General features: G+C 37.3%; 1 protein-coding gene across 11 annotated transcripts in view; it reads right to left on the reverse strand.

Moving 5' to 3' along the window:
* TBC1D5 (TBC1 domain family member 5) overlaps window positions 1–14264 on the reverse strand; it is a 548599-nt gene that overhangs the window by 430954 nt on the left and 103381 nt on the right. For 2 of the 11 annotated variants that reach the window (XM_043595480.1, XM_043595485.1), the window contains exon 3: window positions 7854–8073. The exons of the other annotated variants lie outside the window; for them this stretch is intronic. The gene's annotated coding sequence lies outside the window, so the exon portion shown is untranslated. The remainder of the gene's footprint in view (window positions 1–7853; window positions 8074–14264) is intronic. 11 annotated transcript variants of the gene reach the window in all.

The following is a 14264-nucleotide window of genomic DNA, read 5'->3' on the forward strand; positions in this document are numbered from 1 at the left end:
GAAGACACAAGTTAAACACAGCACTTCATAGTAATACACCTTTACAAGGGTTCAGAACTCACACATTTAAAAAATCTTTTTGTGAAAATTCAAAAAGACACTTTGACAAACAAGTCATTTTTATACTAAACAACAACAACAACAAAATAACCCAAAACTAGCAAATCAAAGAAGGATCTCAATACACACCAATAGCTTCGGATAAAACAAACTTTTATCCAAGAGAATGATTAACCATGCAAAAGCTGCTAATATTAGATTAAAATCAGGTATTTTCCAGAATATCTTTTTCAAGTGTAATGTACAGACAATATCCCAGAGAAGAGAAGTTATCTAAATAGTCAGGTAACTATTTAAAAAGTAATATGTGTTGGGGCACCTGGGTGGCTCAGTCGGTTAAGCATCCGACTTCGCCTCAGGTCATGATCTCACAGTTTGTGAGTTCGAGCCCCGCGTCGGACTCTGTGCTGACAGCTCAGGGCCTGGAGCCTGCTTCGGATTTTGTGTCTCCTTCTCTCTATGCCCCTCCCCCACTTGTGCTCTGTCTCTCTCTACCAAAAATAAATAAATGTAAAAAAAAATTAAAAAAGAAAGCAATGTGGTTTTTTTTAACTTTCATTATTTGCAAGCTATTTAGAAGAGTATTGTCAGATTGAGGTAATTATAACCCATTAATACAAATGGTAATTTAAAATATTTTCTCAATAACACCTAGTTTGCACTATTAAAAAATTTCATAGACGGTAGTGAATAAAGATGAATAGAAATTTAATCCATTTTCAAGTTTTACATAATGACCTGTGGTCACATGTAACATTGAAACCACATTCTCAATCTTTCTGTACTCATTCCAATTAATAACATACCAGCATCTAACTACAAATATTTTCTTTTTTATGTATGAAATCTGCAGTTGTCAGAGATTATCAAGGAAAAGAAACCAAGGTTACTCAAAGTCAAAAAAAAAAAAAAAAGAAGTTTTAGTACATCTGCAAATTCATAGCTGACTCTCTCAGTCCCCAATTCAATTTCATTCCTGCTGACTTCTGAAGAGCTGCAATCAGTAGTACCACAGCCTATCGGACCTATGATAATCAAAGAGAAAAATGACTTCTCATATCTTTAAGAATAGACTAACAGTCTTTTTGTTTATGATGTTTACTGGGAGTTTCCTATAATACTGCATATTATGCAACCCACTAACAGTAAAACTATACAGAAAACAGTATTTTTGTAATATTTAATGGCATTAATGATTTTAAAAATTAAACACAAAATTTAGCTAGAAAAAAACCACCTTAAAGTGATGAAGTGAATGAAATGCATCTTCCCAAAAATCTATAGCAAACATAATACATAATGGTGGCACATCAGAAGCATTAGCCTTTAAAAAAGAATAAGACAGATGCCCACTATTACCACTTTTACTCAAGACTGTACTAAAACTTCAAAATAGAATAGTAAAACAAATCAGTAAGAAAAGGCATAATGAGTAAAAAGGAAGAAAACAAAGTTGTCATTTTTTTCAGATACAATAGTCAACTTAAAAGAACCGAGAGGATCTACAGACATTTTATAAAATTTTAATAAGAGAATTCAGAATGTTTTCTGGATATACACAAAAATAAGCTTTCTGATTTTGATTTAATACATCCACTTTCCCTAATCCATGATTATCTCTTTCCCTTTTTGTGTGCTCGAATGTTGGCTTAAGTCTTCATTAATGGAGTGGCCAACAAAAACCACATGATATATTAAATGCTAAGACTTACCAGAATAGTGTACCTCCCTTCTCAGATCTGTTACATTTCCATTGCTTTCTATTCTAAGACTTCTGTAATTAAAATGTCCTTTTTAGGGGCGCCCGGGTGGCTCAGTCGGTTAAGCGGCCGACTTCGGCTCAGGTCATGATCTCACAGTCCATGAGTTCAAGCCCCGCGTCGGGCTCTGTGCTGACAGCTCAGAGCCTGGAGCCTGTTTTGGATTCTGTGTCTCCCTCTCTCTGACCCTCCCCCGTTCATGCTCTGTCTCTCTCTGTCTCAAAAATAAATAAACATTAAAAAAATTTTTTTTTTAAATATCCTTTTTAGTTGCTAGTCTTTGGCCACATCAGAGTGGGCCAATATCTCTAAGTATACCCTAAAATGTCTCCAATATATCCTATTTCTTTCCTATATCAGAATAAACCAATCACAACTCATTATTCTTAGCAAAACAAAGTTCAATTTACTTAAAGGATCACTTTGCAGTTGCCAAAATTAAGAGGACTTTGCCAGGTCCCTGCTCAGCCGTGTAGCCTTCAGCGGTATTCCTACATTTATTTCTTACCATTTGCCTTACTGGCATTTTGCTTCCTAGACCACAGTATCATGCAAAAATCTGGAACATATTATTTACCACATGCTTCCAGAAAATTCCCACTGTTTCCATATATAACTTCATTTGTGGGCCTCACTATACTTTTCTCATTTCCTATCTCTAATTCAGTTTCTAATCCATGATGGGTTTGTTTTTTTCAAATTATCACTCAGTTCATACTTTATAATTTTTTTCAAAGTCTAGCAAAATACAGTACTAGCATTACATGACTATTTAACTTTTCAAATGGGACATTTTTCTTCAACATTATCTTTATAAAAGTACAAATTCCTTTTTATAGAGCTCTTGCCATTTTGAATTACTGAAATTGTTCTCTCAATGGTCCAAATGTAATGTCCTTTCCCAAGTCTTTACACTCCTTGATTTCTCTATAGCCCTAATAACCAGGATCTCCTTCCTAAAATTCTCTCTTTGCCGTGTTTCTATCATTGTTTTCCCAACAACAAATCCATCAGGTCTGACCCTTTTTCTGATGCTGCCACCTAATTAACATAAGGGTTCTTCAAGATCTATGTTTCCTTTGGCTGATTCCCTTCTCAGAAAAAAAGAAAGAAATTTCTTTTGTGTGTTGGGGGGGGAGGGGGTGGTTAGCTTAACATCTCATTCAAATTTCCTGTCTTCAACCATTATCTTCTGTCCCCATGTCTCTAGTTCTGACTTGGATTCCAAAACCTAGACCATGCTCACATGTACATATCAGCCAAAGTAGACACACATTGCCAATAGGTTGGATGCTGCCTCAAATGACTTCTCGACACTGCTCTGGACAGTCACTATACTACCAGATGAAGCGAGCACTGAAGAAGAAACCTACTCACCATCTCCAATCATTCCCTGTTTTTCTCCACCTGATTGTTAGTCCGTATCAACACCTTATGCATACTTTATCACAGAACTCATTATGTTTCTCCAAAACTTTCTACTACTCCACCCTTCATCACCTTCTTTATTTTTTTTTGTTAAACTTTTTTTTAAGGTTTATTCATTTTTGAGGGAGACACAGAATCCAAAGCAGGTTCCAGGCTCTGAGCTGTCAGCACAGAGCCCGACATGCGACTCAAACTCACACACCGTGAGATCGTGACCTGAGCCAAAGTTGGACGCTCAACCGACTGAGCCACCCAGGTGCCCCCACCTTCATCACCTTCTAAGGAAATCTTGAGAGTTTGATAATTTTGTTTCGCATCTTCAGATCCATGTTGTTGCTCTATTTTACTGAGTAGCAATGTGGTATCTATCAAATCTGTCTCGTTTTATTCTCCAGTGTCATACTTTAATATAAGCACTTAGTATCTCTTAACAAAGCTGCTAAAGCTGTTAGCTTCCTAACTAGTCTCCCACCTGCAGTCCCTTCCCTTCCTTTTTTCAGACTTACTATGTCCTGCAAAGTAATCTAATCATCTCACCCAATGACTACCCAAATTTCTTATGACTGCAAGTGGTATCCTTCACCTTACTTCTAATCTTACTTATGTATTCTACCAAATATAACATCTCTATTCTTTACTCATGACGTTTCTTCTGGTTGACAGGGTCTACCTTTCCTTTAGGCTAGAGCAAACTGGAAGGAGTAGAGACATAAATTCAACAAAACCTGACAATACAATGGATAAAGATGAGTGACAAACAAGAATCAGGATGATCCTCAGGTTTCTACTTAATACAGTAAGATACATGGTACTGGTCACTTAGAACTGGGAGCATTTGAGGAGAGGGTTAGAACTTATACTGTGAAGTGACTTTGACATCCCAAAGTGGACACTGATACCAGGTTGGCAGGTGAACATGTAGATCTCCATCTCCGAAGACAGATGTAGAGTAGAAATTTTACTCTCAGTGGGTACCTGTGTGTCTCAGTCGGGGAAGTGTCTGACTTCAGCTCAGGTCATGATCTCACAGTTCATGAGTCTAAACCCTATATGGGGCTCCATGCTGATGCCGAGCTTGCTTGGGATTCTCTCTCTCTCTCCCCCCCCCCCCCGCCCTCTACCCCTCCCCTGCTCCCTCTCGTTCTCTCCCTCCTTCTCAAAATAAATAAATAAACTTTTCTTTTAATCTTTGTTTATGTTGAGAGAGAGACAGAGTGTGAGCAGGGGAGGAGCTGAGGGGAGGAAGACACAGAATCCGAAGCAGGCTCTAGGCCCTGAGATGTCAGCACAGAGCCTGAGGCGGCTCGAACTCATGAACTGTGAGATCATGACCTGAGCCGAAGTCGGACGCTAAACCGACTGAACCACCCAGGTGCCCAATAAATAAATAAACTTAAAACAGAAAAAAGAATGTTAGTCTCAGAATAGCTGTAATATAGATGATAACTTAGGCCACAAGTTTGCTTAGAAAACTAACATAGTTCAAAAAGAAGACAGAATCGAATTTTGAAAGAGGCAGCCCAGGATGTCAGAAAGAAGAGGCAGTCAGAAGCCGAGTAGAGAAGAGCTAGGAGATTGAAAAAGAACAACCAGAAGAATGTGATTTAACAAAAAGTAAGGGGAGAAAATACATTCAGAAGAAGGCAGGGTCTGCAATGTTGAAAGCCACTAAGAGGAAAAACAAGCAAGTAAGATAAAGAGAAAATAAATCCATTAGATTGAGTAACAAAGGGGTCTCAGCAGCGGCCTTGGTTTTAACAATGGAATAACCAGAATGGAATTGTTTAAAGGATGAGAATGGAAGGTAAAGCAATGAAGGTGAAAGGTAGAGACAACGCCTTCAAAATATTTAGCCATGAAAGGGAAGAGAAATACTATTGAGAACCGTATATGACAATACACGTACTGCCTGTAAAGCATTTCGAACTGTGCATTATTACCTTGCGCAGATCTATCTTTTCTCCCGCTGCTAGCTCTCAGTGTTACTCTGCCCACTAAGGTAAGGAATAAGGCAAGGATACCCACTAGGACCACTACTACTTTTTTTCTGGACATGTTAGTCGATAAAATAAGACTAGAGGAAGCCATTAGAAGTATAAAAAACAAGAATTGGAAAAGAAGAAACAAAACTATTACAGACAAAGATTGTAGGGAGAACAACTGGCAAAGAAGAACTAAAACTATCTGCAGATATCCTGATGAATACCTGGAAAATCCTAGAAAATCAATGACAAAACTCAAGAACAAAAGATTTTACCAAGGGAGCAGGATATAAAATAAACATGAAAACATCAGTAACACTCACATACACAAATAAAACCAGATAGAATATATAATGGACGAGAAAACCACACTTAAAACAGCAGTAAAATAGTAAAAAAAGATTAAATAAGAATAAATTGAAATGTTCAAAACCCACATAAAGAAAAATAAACACTCTTAAAAGAGACAACAGTAGTCCTGAACAACTGAAAATAAATACTTTGTCACTGATTGGGACATCTCAATATCAATATACCATAAAATTATAAATATAATTTGAGCCCCCCAAAAATATGATTGACTTTTCTGTGGAGCTAGACAACTTGATACTGAAGATCAAGTAGAAAAGAAACATTCAAGAACGTCTAGGAAATACTGAAAAGAAATATATATGGGAAACCTTGTTAAAACATACTACATACATTGGGCTACCTGGGAGGCTCAGTCGGTTAAGCATGTGACTTCAGCCCAGGTCATGATCTCACCGTTCATGAGTTCAAGCCCTACAACAGGCTCTGTGCTGACAGCAAGAAGCCCGGAGCCTGGTTCAAATTCTGTGTCTCCCCTTCTTTCTGAACCCCTCTCCCACTCACACTCTGTGTCTCCCTCAAAAATAAATAATAAACACATTAAACATTTTTTAATTAAAAAAAATACCACAGAAATTAAAACACACGACAAAGCCTCTGTAATGAGAACAGTGTGGTATTGCTGCATGAATAGTCAGAGAGACCAATGAAACAGAGTAGGAAAGTGCAGAAATAGATTCGGCTATCATAAAGGTGATATCACAAAACACTGGTACAAGAATGGTCTTTTTAACAAATGGATACACATTTGCGGGGGGGGGGGGTGTAAAAAATCCATCTATTTCTCACACTGAGCCCAACTCCAAATAAACCAGAGATTTAAATGTAACAAAAGGAACTATACAAGTAAAAAAGAATCACTAAATTCCTCCTATAACCTAGGAAATCATTTAAAAAAAGCCTTCGTTACTAGAACTAAAATCCAAATATGAAACCTTTATACTACAAGAAAAACACAAGCAAAAGAAAAAGAAAGATGACAAATGAGGAGAAAACATTTTTTTGCAAGACTTATCACTGATAAATATAAATGGCTAATATCACTACAAAGAGCATTCAAAACTGAGGGGAAAAAACCAAATATCCCATATAAAGCAGCTCTTAAACATATGAAAAGACATTCAACTCCACCCCTAAGATGAACACAACAAATTAAATGGACACTGAGACACCATCTCTCATATTTCAAATCAGTAAAAATTCAAAAGTTTTACAGTTTACTCTGTTGGCAAGGCTGTGGAAAGACAGGCACTCCCATACACTAGTAGTGGAAATGCAAAATGCTACAGAAGAATTGGGCATATATCTAATAAAATTACATAAGCATTTATCCTTTGAAAAGCAAGCAATCCCACTTCAAGGAATTTACCCTGAAGATAAACCTGAAACAATGTGAAAATACATAGGCACAAGGTTATTCACTACCGCATTATTTGCAATTTCAAGCTAATGGAGATTATTTAAGCGCCCAAGTATAAGAGATCGGTTGAATAAACTACATTCCATACGTACACACAATAAAGTAGTAAGCATATGCAAAAAATTAAAGAGGAAGATCTCTATAAGGTGATATGGAGTGATTTTTAAAAGATATAGGTAGGGGCGCCTGGGTGGCTCAGTCGGTTGAGCGTCCGACTTCGGCTCAGGTCACGATCTCACGGTTCATGAGTTCGAGCCCCGCGTCGGGCTCTGGGCTGATGGCTCAGAGCCTGGAGCCTGCTTCTGACTCTGTGTCTCCCTCTCTCTCTGCCCCTCCCCCATTCATGCTCTGTCGCTCTCTGTCTCAAAAATAAATAAACATTAAAAAAAAATTTAGAAGATATAGATAAATGAAAAAAGTAAATTGCAAAAGGACATATATACTATGCTGTGTTTCATACGAAAGAGGAAATAAGAAAAAAAATAAGAAAATGGATCTGCTTATCTTTATAAAAGGAATGATGAACTAAAAAACAGTAACGTTGGATACCTAACAAAGGATGCGGTGGAATGAGGGAAATAAAGTGACACTTTTCTGAGTATACCTTTTCATAAAACTTTACCTTTTGGAAAAGTAAATCATCACTTTCTACCTATTCAAAATAATTAAATTAGCAATGATATAAAGACAGGAAATATGCAAAAGCTGACAGCAAAGTAAAATGAGTGAATTAAACTGTATTTCAAATTAATACTATATCCATCCTTAAGGGATACAAAAAGAAAGAAGTAATGCAAGTAATTAGGAGTACAGCATTTGATTAAATATACTCACAGAATTCAGTGGGGTGAGGAGAGAGTACTTCAAACAAATCTTGAATTCTTTTTGGTAGATTTGTTCATTGTAGTGGTATAATGAACCAATTCTGAAACTATTTCAGATGTATTATTGAGCTGCGCAAGTAAGTTAATGTGTTGATGCTGTCGGAAGCCAATGTTCTCACGATAAAAGAAGAGACATACAAATATGGAAAGATGGAAGGCAAGAAAGAACCCTGTGGAGATAGATTAGAATTAGAGACACTGGTGTGACCTAATGATTTCTAAAGTATGTAATATATGTTTATCAGTATGAATGTATGTATACATTTACCCATCAATGTACATGTGTACATATATATATAACCCTTATTTCCTAGCTCTGTCCTCTTTCTGTCCTCATGGCCTAAAAGCCAAGATCCTATAGAGATGAGCACCATCCAGTAGCAACCAGCACAATAGTTCCTAGATCTTGATCTCTAATAACATTCCCCCACTAAAACCAGGACTCTTCAGAGAAATGGCTGCCCAGAACTGTGACAGAAAAGATAAAGATTCTGTGACAATCTGTTTTGCCCGAAAGTAAGAAACCACTCAAAAATGTGATAGGGGAGGGGCACCTGGGTGGCTTAGTCTGTTGAGCATCAACTCTTTTTCTTTCTTTCTTTTTCTTTCTTCTTTCCTTCTTTTTCTTTCTTTCCCTTTCTTTTTGTTTCTTTTCTTTCTTTCTTTTTATTTATTTATTTATGGTGGAGGGGGGCAGGGAGGGGCAGAGAGAAAGGGGGAGAGAGACAGACTCACAAGCAGCCTCCACACTGTCAGTGCAGAGCCTGACATGGGGCTCAAACTCATGAACCATGAGATCATGACCTGAGCTTAAACCAAGAGTTGGGAGCTTAACTGAATGAGCCACGCAGGAACCCTGAGCATCAACTCTTGATTTTGGCTCAGGTCGCATGGGGGGATTGAACCCCACATCTGACTCTGCACTGAATATTGAGCCTGCGTAAGATTTTTCTCTCTCTGCCCCTCTCCCCTGTTTGTGTGCTCAGAAATAAAAATATTTTTAAAAATTAAAAAAATAATGTGATGGGTAGGGCGCCTGGATGGCTCAGTCAGTTAAGCGTCCAACTTCAGTTCAGATCATGATCTCACGGTTTGTGAGTTCAAGCCCCGCATCAGGCTCTGTGCTCATGACTCAGAGCCCGGAGCCTGCTTCGGATTCTGTGTCTCCCTCTCTTTCTGCCCTTCCCCCACTCGCACTCTGTCTCTCTCTCAAAAATAAACAAACATTAACCAAAAAAAAATTTTAAGATAATAATGTGACAGGGGAATGCTGTAAAAGGTAAAATATGGGCCTCTGGGTGGCTCAGTCGGTTAAGCATCATCCAACTCTTGATTTCAGCTCAGGTCATGATCTCATGGTTTATGAGTTCAAGACCCACATGGAGCTCTATGCTGATCACTCAGAGCCTGCTTGGGATTCTCTCTCTCTCTCCCCCCCCCCACCTCTGCCCCTTCCCCACATACATTCATTCTCTCATTCTCTCTCTCTCTCTCTCTCTCTCTCTCAATAAATAAATAAATAAATAAATAAATAAATAAATAAATAAGAAATAAACATTAAAAAAAAAGAAAGGTAAAATAAAATGGAGTCACTTACATCAGGGGGTTTTTAAACAGAGCCAAGTGCCTAATAAAGACATGGGCCTTACGCATGTCTTCACCAGGTAGAACCATGAACTTTTGAACTGGGCCAAACTGCAAATATTCCAAGGACTCAGCCTGAAATTTGCTAAAGTAAGAAACTTTGCTTGGTGATAGCCTTAACCAATTAAATTCAGCCAAGATTAATTTTCTGCTGCCAACATTAATCAAAATTTTTTGTTAAAAGAAAAAAATACAAGCATTCCATTTTGTCTTTAAAAACCCTTGACTTTTGTTCTGGGGTGGGGGTGGGAGGGTGCAGGGACAGACACTATTTGGGCTGCTGCCCAAATCTGTGTTCCCTGAATTGCAATTCTGAGACCTCATATAAATGCTTTTGTTTTATTTTAGCTCAGCCTCTTTTCTCGGTCAACATTTCTATCTACTTTCACCAACCAAACCTGGACAATTTATAACTCAGTAGTGAATTATAAAGCATTGAAAAGAATAGATATCCTTAAGCTCATACCAATGATAAATGATTGAATGAATAAATGATTGAATGAATAAATATAGTTGACCCTTGAACAATGCAGGGGTCAAGGGCACCAACATCCCACAGAGTCAGAAGTCCACATATTAACTTTGCCTCCCCAAAAACTTAATTACCAATAGCCTACTGTTGACTAGAGCCTTACTGATAACATAAACAGTCGATTAACACATATTCTGTATATGTATTATACACTATATTCTTAAAATTAAGCTAGAGAAAAGAAAATATTACAAAAATCAGAAGGAAGAGAAAATACACTTACAGCACTGTGCTGTATTTATGGGGAAAAAATCCACATATAAGTGGACCCACACAGTTTAAACCCACAATGTTCAAGGGTCAACTGTAAATCAGTCAGTCCATCAGCATAGATTTTGCGTTCATCAGAATGCTGATGTTGACTGGAAGGAGGGCTGGAACTGGAAAATCAGCAGTTTGTAACCATTATAGAAAGAACTGTACCAGGGAAGAATCATCAATAGATGCTAAATCTAGGCAGAAATTTTGATGAGGAGCAGGATATTTGCATGATCTTAAAGTGTTTCCCCACAGACTGCTTATTAGTTGCAAGAGAAAAAACTGTAACTCTAGAGTAGAGAAATCTGACAACAGTCTGACCAAACGATAAAAATTACCATCACCAATATGCCTCCAGATGTGATGTCCTGAGAAGGACATAACATCATCTACGTGGTATTCTGGGTGGAATATACAACCTGAATCTAATCATGAGGAAACAGGAGACAATCCCAAATGAAGAGTGATAGACAAATGAAGGACCATATTATTAAAAAATGTCAGTGTCATAAAACTCAAGGGGCATGGAACCATTTCAGATTAAAGAAGGCTAAAGAGACATGACAACCAAGTGCAATAACTGATCCTAGACAGGATTCTTATTGAAGAGGGAAAATGCTATAAAAATATTATTGGGTCATCTGACAAATGTGGAATATGGATGGTAGGTTAGATAACAGTATTATACCCATGTTAACTTTACCAAAGCTGTTCATTATACTATAGTTATGGAAGAAAATATCCCTACTCTTAGGAAATACACACTGATACACTTTTAGGATGGTGCATCAATCTCTGCAATCTCTGTTCAAAGGGTTCGGGTGGGGGGGGGGGAAACTGTGGGAGGGAGGCATTTGAGGGAGAAGGGAGAGAAAAATATCCGAATGATAAAGCCAATGCAGTAAAATCTTAACAGTAGGTGAATCTGGGGAAAAGAATATATACTCTTCCTACTCCTACAGCTCTTCTCTAAGTCTGAATTTATTCCTAGTTAGAAGTATTTTTTTAAGCCAGCCACTTACTTTTTCTTACTGCTTGAACTCAAATGTTTAACTTGTTCAATTGCTCATGGTTTTCCTCATTCTAGCAAACATTAGGAATGCTCTGTTTCCTCCCTTCCATTTACCCACCAAATCTGACTGGGATCTAGTTAACATTCACTTTCTAAAAGATGCTTTCTCAGTTATTCGAGCCCTAAAAATGTCTGCCACGTTCAACCCCTTCAGCACACAAGGGTTGTACCAGTACCTTTAGCACTTAAATAACAATACTGGAAAGTCTGTTTGAAGTGGCAACGCCATGACAATTTCAAAAGTTGTCCTCATCTCTTATTTTCATCAAGGAGAATAAATACTGGAGACAAGCCAGTTTGCATATGCTAAAGGAAAAGAATAATGGTAGTCTTTCATTTCTTTTTTTTTGATAGCAGTCTTTTTAAAAGGGGGGACGGGGAAAAATGTTATGGTCAAGTTAATTTGGAAAAATTGAATTAAGCTACACCAGGTTCTCAGATATTTTAATATAAATCAATGTATACTGTGATTCTCCTAGATAGGAAGAAAGTATACGATGTTTTCCAAAATTTGACCTCTTTTTATTTAGAGAATCTCCTGGGGAAAATACACCATAGAATACACTTTGGAAATGCCAACTACACTGTTAGTGGGAGAAAACATCAGAATATTTGGCCTGTGATAAAGACACTTAGAAAGAAACCACCAGCTTAACATTAGTAGGGTAACGAGAGGCATCCCACATATACATATGATACAAAGTAGCAACTGATTCTAATTGCAATTACTTATAGACTAAATCCCTGTGAGATCTAGATTAAATATTTGCCTTCTTCAGGATCCAACTCCAATTCTGATGTGAGTTTAACACTGCCTCCTCCAACTCTCCCGCTGCACATGACCAACTCCACTATCAGCATCCCACGATTAAAACATACATACGCTGAGCAAATGAGAGGCTTTGCCTGAGAAGCATATAGTAGTGCTTCTCAAATTTTAATGGGCGTACAAATGAAAATTTGATAAAAATGCAGATCTTGAGGGGTGCCTGGGTGGCTCAGTCAGTTAAGCATCCGACTTTTGATTTCAGCTCAAGTCACGATCTCATGATTTCCGAGACTGAGCCCTGCCATGGTGGGCTCTGTGCTGAGCATGGAGCCTGCCTGAGACTCTCTCTCTCTGCCCCTCCCCACCTCCAAATAAATAAATAAACTTAAAAACAATGCGGATGTTGACTTAGTAGGCATGGGATTGAGCCCAATATTCGGCATTTTCAGCAAGCTCTCAGGTAACACCACTGCCTTTGAACTATGGACCACACTTTGGGTGAGGGTTTCGGGCACCACAGGACAAAAAGTGGAGGCCCCTAAATTACAAGTATCCAACAGCTCTGTCTTTCAAACTGCTTTTCAAAGGTCTAATTCTCCCATATGAAAACAAGCTTTCACTCATTTATAAAAAGAGAAACTGTATACATTAAAAAGATACTAAAATCATTATTACCTGCTGACAATTATTTTTCTTAGAAATGGCAGCTTTCTGCCAAAAGTCATAAAAGTGCATGTAAAATAATCACGTTTTGGTCTAAATCCTCATTCTACTTCTATTTCCAAAGGCCCACAGTGATGACACAGAAACATACTGACTCCTATGGTGGACAGATTGCCCCCAACCTCACTGACTCACTGACTTACAAGGCTGCAAAGAGAAACTATTACTGCCCTGCCTCCACCAAAAAAGAGACATGTATAAAGCCAGCATCTTTCTCAATGATTTACTGAAAGCAGCAGCTCATTTTAATAAAACCATCCCAAAACATAAAATTGATTGAACCAACTGCTGTGGTGGGCATACACAACAGCTGATCAAAATCATTCAAGATTTTTATTCTTACAGATTTTCTTTCAGGCTTTGAGAATATTTTCCCGTTCTATACTTTTATCTTGATATTGAAATCACTGACCCAGAGAAAAAAGGATTTTTAAATCTGTGGAATAAAGTTTTAAATTACAAAGTCAGTCAACTCGAGAAAATAATAAACCAGATTACATACAACTTAGACAATGCACATCCTAAAACTATAATAACCACTTTTCTAAAATATATTTTGAGTAACAAAATGATTCGGTTTAAACCGAATAACCTCTTAGGTTGTCAAAAAACCGTGTGGCTTCTTCTAGGCATAACACTGTCAATTAGCAAAGTATTATAATATTACATACAACATATTACCCTCATTCCTCACCAAGGAAAACTTTGTGAAATAAGAAATTACTTCTCTTTATAACTGGTTTTCTTGATATTAAATATTTAAGATTTTATTTCACTCAAAAGCAATGACATGTATCCTTTCACTGCATGTTAGATGATGCCTTTATTTTGCTTTTTATAATAAAGTGATTTTATAGTATTTTTGTCACAATGAAGGACAAAGATAAGCCAACTGTTTAGATTCTTCTCCTTTATGTTGTGTCTTTGATCACTAACAATGCTGCGTGAACAGCCAACAGAAGGCTGACATTTCATAAAATATGCAGTGATAAAAACTAATACTGTAGCATCTGGGAGCGATATATAAAATGCAGAAATACACCTAATAACTGAGATCTTAAATTACAAGTTACTAAAAGCTAAATAAAAAGCATACCTAAGAATAAAAAAAAGTGGCAAAATTACAAAAAGGTTTTTTGTACTTCTATTTCTAAAAACAAAGTTTTAAAAATAATTTAAGACTCTTAACATTTTCCCTGCTATTCTACACTTAAAAGCAATCTCCCTTCTCAGAACAGGGTTTCTGTACTCTGTACCCTTTCAGCAACTGATGAACACATTACAAAACCACCATGAAAGTGGTGAAAATTTTCTATTTACTGTAGAAAATGCAGAGGAAATTTCTTTTTCTCAGATAATGGAA

Source organism: Prionailurus bengalensis, chromosome C2 (assembly GCF_016509475.1).
Source record: "Prionailurus bengalensis isolate Pbe53 chromosome C2, Fcat_Pben_1.1_paternal_pri, whole genome shotgun sequence".
Lineage (NCBI taxonomy): Eukaryota > Metazoa > Chordata > Mammalia > Carnivora > Felidae > Prionailurus > Prionailurus bengalensis.